The 13,941-nt window shown below is 37.2% G+C and overlaps 1 protein-coding gene across 5 annotated transcripts in view; it reads right to left on the reverse strand.

The window, feature by feature from the left end:
* Positions 1 to 13,941, reverse strand: part of KLHL32 (kelch like family member 32) — a 288,659-nt gene that overhangs the window by 273,668 nt on the left and 1,050 nt on the right. The gene's annotated exons all lie outside the window — the stretch shown is intronic.

The following is a 13,941-nucleotide window of genomic DNA, read 5'->3' on the forward strand; positions in this document are numbered from 1 at the left end:
CAGTCAGGCTTTTTGGAGGCTGACATTAAGCCCTAGCCCAGAACGAAGGTCATTAGATCACACCCACACACCCCATAGCCGGCAATCCTTAAAAGTAGATTGAGGGATTCAGTCACTGACACACATCTGTCCCATAGCTTTTGCTGATCAGGCAGAACTAGGGCAACATGGCTGGGACCTGCCAGCATGCCCTGCCTTTCAAAATAGAAGCTCCCTAAATCTCCCCAGAAATAATACTCGTGACTGCTAGTGACAAACCATCAGTGTTTTAGCCAGTCGGCAAGCATTTATTTGGTATCTACCTGCCAGGCACTGTGCTAAGCCAAGCTCTGCAGATATAAAGAAAGGTAAAAACAGCTTCTGCCCACAAAGAGCTTACAAGACAGCATGTAAATAACTAAGTACATACAAAATATATACAGAGAAGAGGGTTGGTAATCTGAGAAAGGAAGGCATGGGGGGAGGGGTAAGGGATGTAAGGGAATTGGACAGGTCTCCACAAAAGATGGGGTTTGAGCTTACTCTTGAAGGAACCCAGAGGAACTAAGAGTCAGAGATGAAGGAACAGAGCATTCCCGGCATGAGGGACAGGCAGCACAAAGGCAAAGAAAGGAGAGAAGGTGCTGTGTTCAAAGAATTCTAAATAGACCACTTTTCTGGATAATAGAGGGTGTGAAGGGGAATAAAACAGAAGAAAGGGGACAGTTTATGAGGAGCTTAAATGCCAAACCGAGGTCTTCATATTTGATCATGGAGGTGATAAGTAGCTAGTGGGGTTCAGGGGAGTTAGTCAGACCTAAACTTTAGAAAAATCACCTTGGCAGCTAAGTGGATGGTAGATTGGAGACCAGTTAGACAGCTACTGCAACAGTCCTGACAAAGAGAGATCAGAGCCCAAGAACAATTCCAAGGGGGTAGCTTCTCACCACTTAAAGGGTGAGGACCTGTGTTTTAGAGGACTGGGAGATGCAATCCCACAAAAGATGGCACTGTTTTCTAGAGTAGCTTTATTAGCAAAATGAGATTTTCCTTATTCCCTTCATCTGTCCCCATTCCTTCAAAAGTCCTGAATACCAGTGCTGAAGCAAATCTTGCTATGGTCAAACTCTGCTATACTGGATACCATTAATATAAAAAGGAAGACAGTATAGTGGGATAAGGAAGTAGGAACAGAAAAATAGATCATATGCTACTGACTATCATGGGGGCTTCTACCAACTTTGCAGTGGCCAATAGGAGCAATCTCAAATCAGCCAGTAAGTAGCTGCTTGAAAAAAAAATACTTTGTGGGAAGGGCGCAAAGAATGAAGGTTCAATCTATGGTGGCATTGGTATGATAGGGCTTCTGGGTGTATCTCTATTCTGCATGGGGGACAGGAGCTGGACAGCAGTCCTCTAGGACAGGTCACCAAAAGTAGTATCAATGGGAGAAGGAGAGAGAGAGAGAGAGAGAGAGAGAGAGAGAGAGAGAGAGAGAGAGAGAGAGAGAGAGAGAGAGCGTGCTCATATCCCTAGGGCACCTGGGTAGTGATAACCTATATCCTAGCTTTAGCCTAAAACCATACACCATATTTCACTGTGTAACAATCGCAGATTTTATGCCAAATTTTTTGCCAAAAAGTGGGGTGTGACCATTATGTAAAGCTTTTTTAAAAATTGTGCCAGTATTACTTAAAAGTCACTTATTACTCAACTGTATCACTGGCAGACAAACTGTACAATTTAGCTAGCATGGGAAGATGCAAGTCTTACCCTATCACATGACTTACTCACGGCAGCTTCACCTACCCGCTTGCTCCCCTTGCACCTCCAGCCCTTCATTGGGTTGAGTGATAATACCATTAGTACTGCAGTGCTCTAAACAAGTTACGCAAGTTGGCTTTTGGAAATATACTGACAATTTGGTGTGACGATAATTCTAGGCTCGCAATGCGTGAGATATAAATGCGTCTTTATATGCCACTGATGAATAACTGCTGCTCTGTTTACCTTTTAAGCAGCGCAGCAAATAGAACTATACCATGCAATTACATGATGAAAGGTTACAAACCAATTTTTGGACTAAAAAACGGGGCATGGTAGTCATGTAGTAACGATTATGGTACCAACTTATTCTACTCTTCTATCCCTAAGAAGAACGCTCTTTAAAAGGACATTTGCCATAACAAACAGGGGCAGCTGGAGAACAACAGGATATATGTAGATGGTATTCTGAAACGCAACAAACATATAGACAACACAAAACAACAAGGAATACAATGAAATGAAACACAGGTTAAAAGAATACATAGCATGGCTGTAATCTTCTTGGAAATGGATGGAATGGGCAATCCAGCCTGGCCTACAGCAATGAAAAGCAGGGCAAGTTTTTTTGATTAAAGCCATAGGGCAAACAATGGGTATCAAAGATATGGTCAAAATGGCACCAGGATCTGAACATAAAGGTTGTGATCACAAGTCAACGAAGGTCACAGAATCAAAGAATATGAGATTCAGAGCCAGAAGAGACTTTGTAAGTCATCAGGTCTAACCACTCCCCTTCATTTTACAGATGAGAACACTAAGACCCAAAGAAGTTATATAACTTGGCCAAGGTCACACAAGCAGTAAGTGATAAAACTGAATTTGAAATTAGGTCCTGACTCCAAATCCAGCTCTTTATATACTTCCAGAGGCATAAGGTAAGACCAAGACATTACACACCAGTTTTTCAAACCATATCCACCAATGATTAGCAACAGCCTTCAAAAAGTGATAGTACATAGCTCAGGATGGGTACATTTAGCCCTAAGCACCTAAAAGAATATAAAAAGAAACAAGATTATAGACAAATAATATTTTTGAGAACTTATGAATGGCAAACTTCATTACAACATTTTCTTAAGACTCCTGATCACAATTCCATAGCTGCATTTCCTCCATGGTGTTAGTATTATAGGAATGACTGGTGAAAAATTTCACAGTCTCAGAATAATTTGATTCTATGTACAAGAAAGTCTTGTCATAGGAAGAACATTTTTAACACTAGACCACTAAACAGCAGTCTGCTTTCAGGGAAAATAGTACACTGTGAAGCTAAGCCAAGAATATTGTAGCAATTATAAAATCAATATCAAGTGTCCATTCGTTTGGTTATCTCGATTAGAAATAATTTTTTTTATTAAATAATAACTTTCCCTCTGATATGAAAGTGACAGAAAAGGTGAGAGTGAGGGAGAAACAAGGGGTACAGATCTAGTATCATTTTACATTAAAAGCATACATTCTTCTGAGGGTAAAACCCAATTATGTAGTAATAAACTGCTAATTTAGGGGGACTGTATACAAGAATAAGAACAGCATATTTCTCATAATATATAAGATAAAGTTTCTCACACTGATAAGAAAATATAATGTCCTCACCATGTTAGGGTTCTCTACTGCATTTTAATGGATTAGGGGATAATGAATATAAAGATGAAAAGAGGTATGCCTCTCGGTTAGAAAAGATGATAACTCTAGGAGTAGATGACATTGGCTAAGTTTCCATTTTTTTTCTAACCTAGTGGGAGGAGAAGATATCTTGTCCTTTGATTTCAATAGTACGGGGAATTCGAGTGAAAATTGTTGCCACTAATGCAAATCAACCTCTTTCTGTAAAATGAAAAGGCTTGCCTAAGATTCAAAGAGGATAAGTGACATCCCATGGTCACAGAGCTATCATGCAGTCAGAAGAAAGGCTTGAACTCAAGTCTTCCTGATTCCAAGGATGATCACTATCCATTAGGCACCGTGGTCTGGCAGAACACCAACTGGGGACTGGTTAGACTTGCTCACTTATAAAGTCTCTCTGGGCTATAAATCTATGATTTTATGACTTTCACTGACTTGTGAACTCAACTCTTATGTTCAGACCATGATGCCATAATTAAAAAAAAAAAGCTGCCTCAGTTTTCAACTCTTCGCACCAACCTAGACTGCCCATTCCAGTCATTTTATCACTGATAAAATTACAGATCCCTACTATATTTACTTATTTCAGACCTGATGGCCTCTGAGCTCCACTTATCTAGCTTTATGATCCTATGATCCCTCCCAGTTCTAGATCCTATGAATCTATGACAAGGGTTTTCTCTTACTTCATTTCAAAATAAATTTCTTTTGCCATTAATTTTAGCCTTGGAATTGAAAAAAAAAATGGTTCCTGAGGCAAAGCCATGATTATCAAAGAACTTTGTGTTGATCTAATAGTTTCTATTCAAGTTTCCAAGCTGCTCCTTTCTTAACAGTTTTTAGATCAATTTCACTGTAGGTCTAATATCAAGTGCTTATAACAAGTTAGATAAAGATCACTAATTTATTTTAACATGCATGAAACAAACATGGCAGAGAAAACCAAACATAACAACTCTGAGATTAAACCTGCAAATGGGTTCATGACTATTACCACCAATGTGGTGGAATAACAGGGTACATCCATCACTTGGAACTGGCTGAACTCCAGATAATCCAGTAAACAAGAGGTGCTCAACATCAAAATTACTAAGATGGAGAACAAGATGGTCTGAGATAAGTTCCAAATGTCTACTTTCCCAACTAGACAAAGCTATAAAATCATCTATGAGAATGACTAACTGGAGAAAAGTAATTTAGAAATACAGCAAAACTGTCATACCTCAAAAGGAGCAAAGAGAAGCAAAGTAGAGTGTATAGTAGCGATGGGGCTACAAGAGGTCATCAGTGTCTACAGGTATCCAGGATCCAGATCAAGAGCCAGAGAAGCAAGGGGAGGAGACAAAGGAAAGACCATGCTAAGAGAAACCATTTATTTAACTTAAAGTGGAAAAAAAAAAAGACAATTAACCTCTGCATGAAATAAGCTGTTTTTCCATATTTAAAAAATTCTAACCAAACTTTTGTCCAATACCACATATGCCCCAATTTTGGAAAAAGATTTTACTCTCACACATTTACTGATAACATAACTTTCCAAGGCAAACCAAAAGTTTAAATGACTTTACTGATAGCTACATCAGTTAGTCATGCACAAAATGCATTAGTTAAAGCAGTGTCATTCTGGATGTACATAGGATCAAATGGCCAGGAGTATTTCAGTAAATGTTTAACAACTGACTCTCAGAAAAAAAAAATGTACCCACGACACACTTTTAAATTTAGTCTGCATTTTTAACATTTTCTCCATCAGATTTTTTTATAAATTTGGTAAAAAGCATTTTATTTTTCCAATTACATGTAAAGATAGTTTGCAACATTCATTTTGAGTTTCAAATTTTTTCTTCCTCCCTCCCATCCCCCCTCCCCAAGATGGCAAGCAATCTGATATTGATTATACATGTGCAATCATGTAAACCTATTTCCACATTAGACATGTTGTAAAAGAATAAACAGAACAAAAGGGAAAGCCATACAAATAAAAAGTGAAAACACTATGCTTCACTCTGCATTCAGACCCCATAGTTCTTTCTGTGGCTGTTTCTCCATCACTTCTAAGTCTACACAATCAATAAAACAATAAGTCAAGCCCTGATCTGTGGCATTTGCAGGTTTCCAAGGTATAAATACTCATACCAAAGATTTGATGATAATCACTTCACACTACAAATGCCAGGTCCCTGAAAATAATCACAGAATCCTAGACTCAGAAAGGAGCCTAATAGTTCTTTTCCCCCTCTCTCTTTTTCTTTCACCCACCTCCCCCTGTCCCCCAACACACACACTCCATTCAGGAATCTCTTCAACATTCCATAAAGTTGGTTATCCAATCTCACTTTGAATACTACCAGTGACAGAGAACTCACAACCTGTGCAGTAGCACATTGCAGTTATTTTTAACCCTTCTAGTTACTAGAAGGTTCTTCCTGGAATTGAATTATAGGGTCATAGGTTTCAAGTTGGAAGAGACCTTAGAGGAAATAGAGTTTAACCTGAAGAAACTGAGGTCCAAAGATATTAAGTGACTTGCCCAGTAACATATTTACTTGCCCAGTAAATGCCTAGGATAGGGACTGAATCCAGTATTCCCAACTCCAAGACAAGGCTCTCATCTGCCTCCGCACTAATCTCTCTAATGAAAATCTCTGAATCTGTAACTTTTACTCTTTGATCTTAAAATCTCCCTTCTGAAACAAGACAGAATTTGTTTAATCCAGGGATTCTTAACCTTTTTTTCTGTGGATACCTTCTCAGAATAATGTTTTTAAATGAATAAAATAACACACATAGGATTACAAAGGAAATCAGTTACATTGAAATATAAGTCATAAAAATATTAACTAAATCAGGGCAGCTAGATGGCGCAGTGGATAGCGCACTGGCCCTGAAGTCAGGAGCACCTGACCAAAACACTTGACATTTACTAGCTGTGTGACCCTGGGCAAGTCACTTAATCCCAACTGCCTAAAAAATATATAAGTAAACTAAATCCCTGGCCCAATTCCTTCTCTACATGACAGTCCTTCAAAATTTTAAAGACAATATCATGTAACTTCTAAATCTTTTTTCCATATTAAGTTTCTCCAACTTCTCCAATCATTCTGTATGACACTGTTTCCACCCTGGTTACTCTTCTCTGGAACCACTCTAGGTTGTCAGCATACCTCTTATAGTATATTTGCTAGCGCCAAACATGATACATCAAATTTGGTTTTACCAGTGAAGAGCATAATGGGAATGTCACCTCTTATGTGGGCACTGTGCTCTATTAATTTGGCTTAAGGAGAGTATCATTCTTTGGCAGTTATTTCATTGGTTCACACTGAGTCTATAGTCAACTAAAACTCTTAGGTTACAGGTACTGCCAGTGAGTTAGATCTCTCGGCCTTATCCTGGTATAGTCCAGGATTTTGCATTTATGCCTATTAAATTTCCATCCTGCTAATTTCATCCTAACATTGTAACCTGTCAAAAATAATTCAAATGTTGTTAGCTATGCTTTCCAGCTGTGAACCATCTGCCAATTTGATAATCATGTATTCATATAAATCCTTGATAAAAAAAAATTTGAAATTAAGAGGTTCCCAATGAGAGCACAATGGTGCATCACTGGAGATCTCATGCTATGCTAATATCAATTCATTAATCAATGCTCCTGGCAAAAGATTTCTCAAAAAATGATAAATCGATCCAATTGCCCTGCTGTCCTTTTTTTACAGCCTTTCCATAAAGATATCATAAAAGACTTTACTGACTGTTCACTGAAACCATGACATACCTTTTCTATGACATTTCCCTTGACCTAAAAATCTAGGGGTCCACTGGCCTAAGCCATGTATCCTAGAGTTGACCTGCTGAGGTATTAACAAGTTGAAGCAACCTGAATCAACAAAGTCTGAAGGGTTAGGGTATCCATTACCAATCTTTCAGGGCAGTCTATCCCACCTTTGGTCCACTTTCACTGCTAGAAGTTTTCCATACACTAATCTTAAATCTGTTTTTCTACCACTTCCACCTGCAAATTTCATTTCTATCCTCTAGGGTAAGGGGTTCTTAAACTGGCATCCATGAATCTTTAAAAATATTTTCATAACTGTTATTTCTACATAATTAGTCCCCTTGGTAGTCCTATGTATTTTATTCATTTAGAAACATTATTTTGAGAAGGTGTCTATAGGCTTCCCCAGACTGCAAAAGGGCCTATTACCCCAAAAAAAAGGTTAAGAATTCCTGGTCTAGGGAAAAACAGAATAATCCAAGTATCTCTTCCACGTGGAAGTGCTTCAAATACTTAAAGCCAGTTAACATGCCACCTCTGAATCTTCTTCAAGATGAACATAGCTTGTACTCTCAAATTCAAATTTAAATATATATATATATTTATTAAACACCTACTACATTGAAGGCACTGTAATAGGTATTGAAGAAATGAAGACAAAAATGAAATGATCCCTGCCCTCAGGAAGCTTACATTCTACTGAGAGAATATGACAAGTACACAGATAAGTTACAACTTATGAAATAATCTGAAGAGTGGCAGAGTATGAACAACTGAGGGGCATCAAGAAAAGCTTCCAATAGGAAAACCTGAAAACTTCAAGCATTCTAAGAAGCGGTGGGTAGCAAGGAAATAATACCCTTCTGAGCATCAGGAACAGCAGATGAAAAAGCACAGGCCTGGGGCATGCTGAATTCAGGAAATTGCAGATCAGTCTGGCTAGAAGATGGAGCATCTGAAGGGAAGTATTATGAAATATCACAGAATTAAACAAAAGATAAGGCTCCTATTTTCTGAAGAGTTTTTGCAGAATCCATTTGCAAACTGACAGATACAACAGCAGCCAAGAGACCTGACCTTGGAAAAAACCAGAGCCAGGCTGCAAAACCCAAGGCAGAGAGCCCTCCAACCACAAAAGGCTATACATGAAGAAGATACAGCCACTGACCATTGAACAAGATAAAAGTATATTCATGGGGGAGAAGATTAAAGGAATCATTCTTTTTCATCACTCTCATACTTAGAAATATCTCCATCTGCCAAGTCCCCTTAAATTATAAAACGCAGAAGTAAAATCAAACCTTTCTCTAGATACCTGGTAAAAGGTATGTGAAACTCATCCCCTAATAACATACCCCTGGTAATATCTATTTCTCTGCTCTTTTTAACTGTTTCAGTATTTTGTTTTGTTTTGTTCCATTACTTTTTAAAAAAACTGCTAATCCCATTTTGTGTTCTATTTAAATTGTGTAATCCATTTCAAGTTCTTTCTAGAAATAAATCAGATATAAATATTAAATAAATAAAAATAAGAAATTACCTTTGGAGTTTTGTTTTCATTCCTTCACTTGTCATCATATTCTCTTTATCACAAAGTTTATAAGACATAATCTTAATATACACATACATGCATACATATCTATATCTATATATACACACACACACACACACACACACACACCATGCTTACTTATAAACTCTGATTATAAACTTTTCTTACTGTTTTAAGAAAAGAAACCTATTAAGTTTGTGGACTTTCATTCTATTTGTAGAATCACAGGAGACAGAGTTGGAAGCAGCTTTAGCAATGATCTAATCTAACTTCATTTTCCAGGTAAGAAAACAAGGTGGAGAGGCTAGATGACTTGCCCAAGGTTACACAGCTAATAAAATAGCTAACTGTTGTTCAGTTGTTTTCAGTCATCTCTGACTCTTTGTGACCCCATTTGGGGTCTAGCAAGTATCTGAGCTAGTAAGTGTCTGAGGCTGCATTTGAACTCAGGTCTTACCTGACTCCAGGCCTGGCACTCGATCCCACGGCACCACCTAGCTACCCTCAAAACAGCTAAACTGAGATTCAACCCCAGACAAGTCCCATGTTCTTTTTAACTATTATGCATTGCCTCCTCTTACTGTTGTACTTCAATTTATATAAGTAGAAGAAGTAGATACAAGTTCAACTCAGCATAAATTCTGACAGTCCTACCAAGCCATAAATCTTGGCAAGGTCCCAGTGATAGCCTTTGTATGCTGTTTGAAGACTACTCTACCTAAGTACAGCAAGGTTCATCACTAAGGTGATGAATTTTTCGGCCTGGCAACTCTTCCTATTACATCACTCTTCTCACACTGAAGAATAACAGTCTAAAGACAAACACTGCAAATGAACAATGAGTAGGTCCCAGAATTGACCAGGAAGAGGAAAGCAGGCGGATTGCCTTTGGAAAACTGCATAATTCTTTTAATGACCTCAATCTTCTCTCTGGGTAGGGGGAAGAAGCATCTTTTTAATAACAATAATCTTCCCGTACAACTAAGTCAAAAGTGTCTTAAGAAAGAAAATGAGGATGACTTTAAGGGTAAATGGAGCCCTGTATGAGCAGGCAGCAGCATATCACAAAAAAGGAATCACGAAGAAGCAGCAATATAAAGGATGTCATTAAAGAAATGCATGATTGAAAAAGAAGATGGACTGATCATTTGGCAAGAACAAGAGATAACTGATGGAAAGCTCACATATTCCCCTGGTAGCCTAATAATTTTAAAAGAAGGTGAAAACCCCCATCTATCACACTGGGCCGCATGGAAGGAGTATCACAAAAGCAGGCATGACGTAAGAGCTGCGTCCTTGGAAGAAATACCCATATCAATAAGCTCACAGATTCGTTTGAGAATTTGACACTGGCAATTCCCCATACCACAGACTTCCTCTGCATTTCTTATCCTCTGTCTCAATAAAACATAAACCAAAAAACCTTAGTAAACTCTAAGTCTTCACTTTCACCCAATTCTGAAATTCCTAAACAGCCTTTTACTGTCACAAGAAGAATTTTGGGAAAGTTCAGAAATTAGGATTATGCTTTGCAGAAAGGAAATGATGTTTGTTTTTTACAACTGTATTTTTTTTCCACCCTTGAAGTCACTAGATGATAAGGAAATCCAAGGTAACAAAATTCCTTCTACAAATGCAGCTTCTCTGCAAATACAGTCTTAGAAAGTTTCCTAGGGTATTGAGTTCAATGCCTTGCTCAGAATCAAATAGCTAGATTGCGTCAGAGGCAGGCCTTAAGCCCAGGTTTTTCTAGCTCCAAGGCCACCTCTCTATCCACTATCCTGCCTCTACCATTATAATACATACCAAGAAACTTTCAACTAAGAAAGCAGTAAGGCTAATATTAAATCCTGGGTGAGAAAGGAATCATTGACAAAAACAGTTGTCCCCATCCATTAGTAACTCCTGGTCTCTCTCAGGCTAACCTACCCATGACCAATCAGCCAGAGATAGAAAAGTACAGGGTCAATGTGTTTAATTCACAAAGCAACAATTCACTAAGAGATAATTATATTTGAAGTACCATAATCAAGCTGATTAGCATTTGTGGCTTAAATGATGAGTGATGCTATTGACATCTAACAGATCAAATTTAATATTAAAAATTATTCTGACCAAAATGTTGCTTCATGTTGGCTAACTGCACTTTATAGTTATGACTACATAATAACTTCATGTTTTACTAGAACTAACAATTATATGGCATTTTCCTGCCTGGATATCAAAGCTACTATATTGACTTATTCATTCTCACAATAACCAAATTATTAGACAGCAGATATAATGAACTCAATCACCCCATCTGGAAAAACAGACCTGTGAAGTCTATTTCTAAAAAGGCCCTGTAAGGGCTAGAAATCAAACAAACTTCTTGGCTCCTAGTTCAGTCCATCAGACATACAACAGGACCTATCCTAGTAGTAATAATAATCATTTTTTTTTAAAAAAAAACTGATTTTTTTAAGAAAAAAAGAATTTTGTACTTAGCCCAATATTCAGAAAAACTCAAAACTCTAGATATTATGGAAGCTAAGGGTAGGCAATGCTCCATGGTATTAAGAGAGTCTGAAAACCTTAAGAAAATCTCACGTCTTGTGTCTGACTTTAAGCAAGTTCTCACAAGAGAGCTCTTGATTATCCATACTAATGGAGAGGTGAAGAGGTAGAGATGATATAAACTAGCAAATAATCTTAAAGTGGTTTGTCTCGCCCTGGAGGGCAGGCAAAGAGAAAGAGAGAAACATACACACATGCAGATAGACACACACACACACGTGCATGCACACACACACATGCATACATACACATTATTCACCCCAGCTGTACAAAGCCAGAGATAGATAGAATAAAGATTCCCTTTCAATATACCCTTGTTGTCAGATTCTTGAGATATCCAATTACAGGAGAATCTAAGTATAAGAAGGTCAACCAACTCCCTTATGTAATCCACAAAGCTGATAGTCATATTGATCGTTGAGAATTGACTTACATTTTTAAAATAATACATTCCAGCAACTTAGGCCAAAATTCATGAAGAGGACTTAGAGTCAGAAGAGACCTTCTAGAGCCAACATTTTCTAGATGTGGAAACTAAGGTTGCTCCAGAAATGTTAAATGGCTTGTCCAAGACAGAACCAAGTTCAAATACTACCTCAGACATTTACTAGCTGTACGAGCCTGGGCAAATCACTGTTTCTTCATCTATAAAAAGAGGGAGATGAACCTCTAACCTCTATGTCTAACCTCTAAGGTCACTTCTAGCTCTAAATCTTTGTTCCTACAATCCACAAGACTACTGTAATTATTCAAGCTAGAAGTAGTGAAGACCTGAATTGGGACAGTGGAAGTAAAAATATGGTGGTAAAAATTTGAGCAATAATGGACACAGAACAATAGGACTTGATTGAAAATGATCACATACACAGTGAGTATTGAATAAAATAAAGCCCGAGATAACAACTAGGTTATAAGCCTGGGTGATTGAGAGAATGTTGGTATCATTAGAAGAAACAGGAAAGACAGGAGGAGAAGCAAGCATAGGGAGAAATATGATGACTTTTTTGTTATATTGAGCTTTAAATGCTGAGGTGAAAATGTCAACTGGAAATGCAAAAATATTGCTAATATGCAGGCATATCTCACTTCAAAAAATAAGGCAATAGATATGTTCTTGAAAAGTTGCACTTAAAGCAAAATATCTGAAGTGGAATTATTTTTTCATTTAACTTGCTTTCTGAATTTCAGAGAAATTTTGCTTTTATTTCTGAATGACTGACCTCCAAATGGTCTTTCCCCCCTCCTCTATTCCCAGTGCACTGGTTTCTTGTCCCCTGGCTATCTCTGTAAAGGACACTTAAAAGTATTAAGATAACTCCAGCATTGGGAACTCTATGACTCATCCTTTTCAAAAGCAAGAAGTTTTATTGGTAAAGTGAATCACCAAGTCTTAATATGCACAGATTATAAATTTATATATTAAGTTTTCTAAAATCAGGGCATATTTGTAGTAAGATGGCTGATTTTTAAGTGAAGAGAAATTCAGAAAACTCCAAATTACTGTGACTATATTGGCCATAATTGCTTTTCCTTGTTCACAATAGCATTCTATTACATTTTATTATACCTTGCTTCACATAAGTCATAATTTAGCTTCCTAATTTAGCTTGTTTGTATCATTAATAATACTATCGATTACAGGACTTATCCTCATGTAATCTGTTTAGATTTAATAAAGGACTAAGAAAACCATTATTTTGCTTTGCTTAAAAATGAAACAAAGAAAAATGCAAGGCAAAAACAAAATAAACATTGATTTCAATGTTGCCACTGGGTATTTATTAGGTAACTAGTGTAACCGATGAAGGAATTACACATAATTTTCCAAAATGTAATGTAATTACAAAATGAAAATTTCATATCATGTACTGATCCTTTCAGTTCATATACTGTAGACCAAATCAATATGCACCTGAGGCAATAATATGAAAAATTTTAACTCAGGCAACAAGAGACCTAGGCAAAAACACTTGCCAGAGTTAGTGGGCATGCTTTTAAGGCTATCATAAAAATTAAAGCCATTAAAAAAAACTAAAAAGATATAAACAACTAGCTTCCTCTATCCTCACTTTACTACAATCTCCAAGGAAAAGCAACACCCTAAAGGTGAATTTTCATTGACATCATTTACTTGTTATGGGCCCATCACTACATGTGCTCATTCTGACATCTAAATATTTAAAAGTTGGAAACATTTTTGTTCATGTTTCTAAAATAAAGCTTTCTGAGCATATGTTTAAATATGCCCCAACTGCTAAGTAACTTCTCTGCCTGGGCTATAGAATTGTGGTGGGGGGAAAAAAAAAACAATTTAAACTGTTTGAATGATCATACAGCCAGAGAAACCAACAAGGGGTTTGGGGGGGGAAAAAAACCAACCAGGAGTATTCATAAGTATGAGCAAAGGATTAGGAGAGATTCAAGAACAACTAAATAAAGATGAAAAAGCATTAGTGATAGATACACATACACATATGCATATATATGTCTAATAAAGATTAATACAAACATGTTTAGCATAATTATTCATATCATCACAGCATAGCTCACTGGAAAGAACACTAGATTTAAAGGACCTCAAGTTGAAATGCCACTTTGCCACTTCTGAGGCCTTGGGCAAATC

The sequence above is a fragment of the Phascolarctos cinereus genome, unplaced genomic scaffold (genome assembly GCF_003287225.1).
Source record: "Phascolarctos cinereus isolate Bilbo 61053 unplaced genomic scaffold, phaCin_HiC Scaffold_5;HRSCAF=322, whole genome shotgun sequence".
Taxonomy (NCBI): Eukaryota; Metazoa; Chordata; class Mammalia; order Diprotodontia; family Phascolarctidae; genus Phascolarctos; species Phascolarctos cinereus.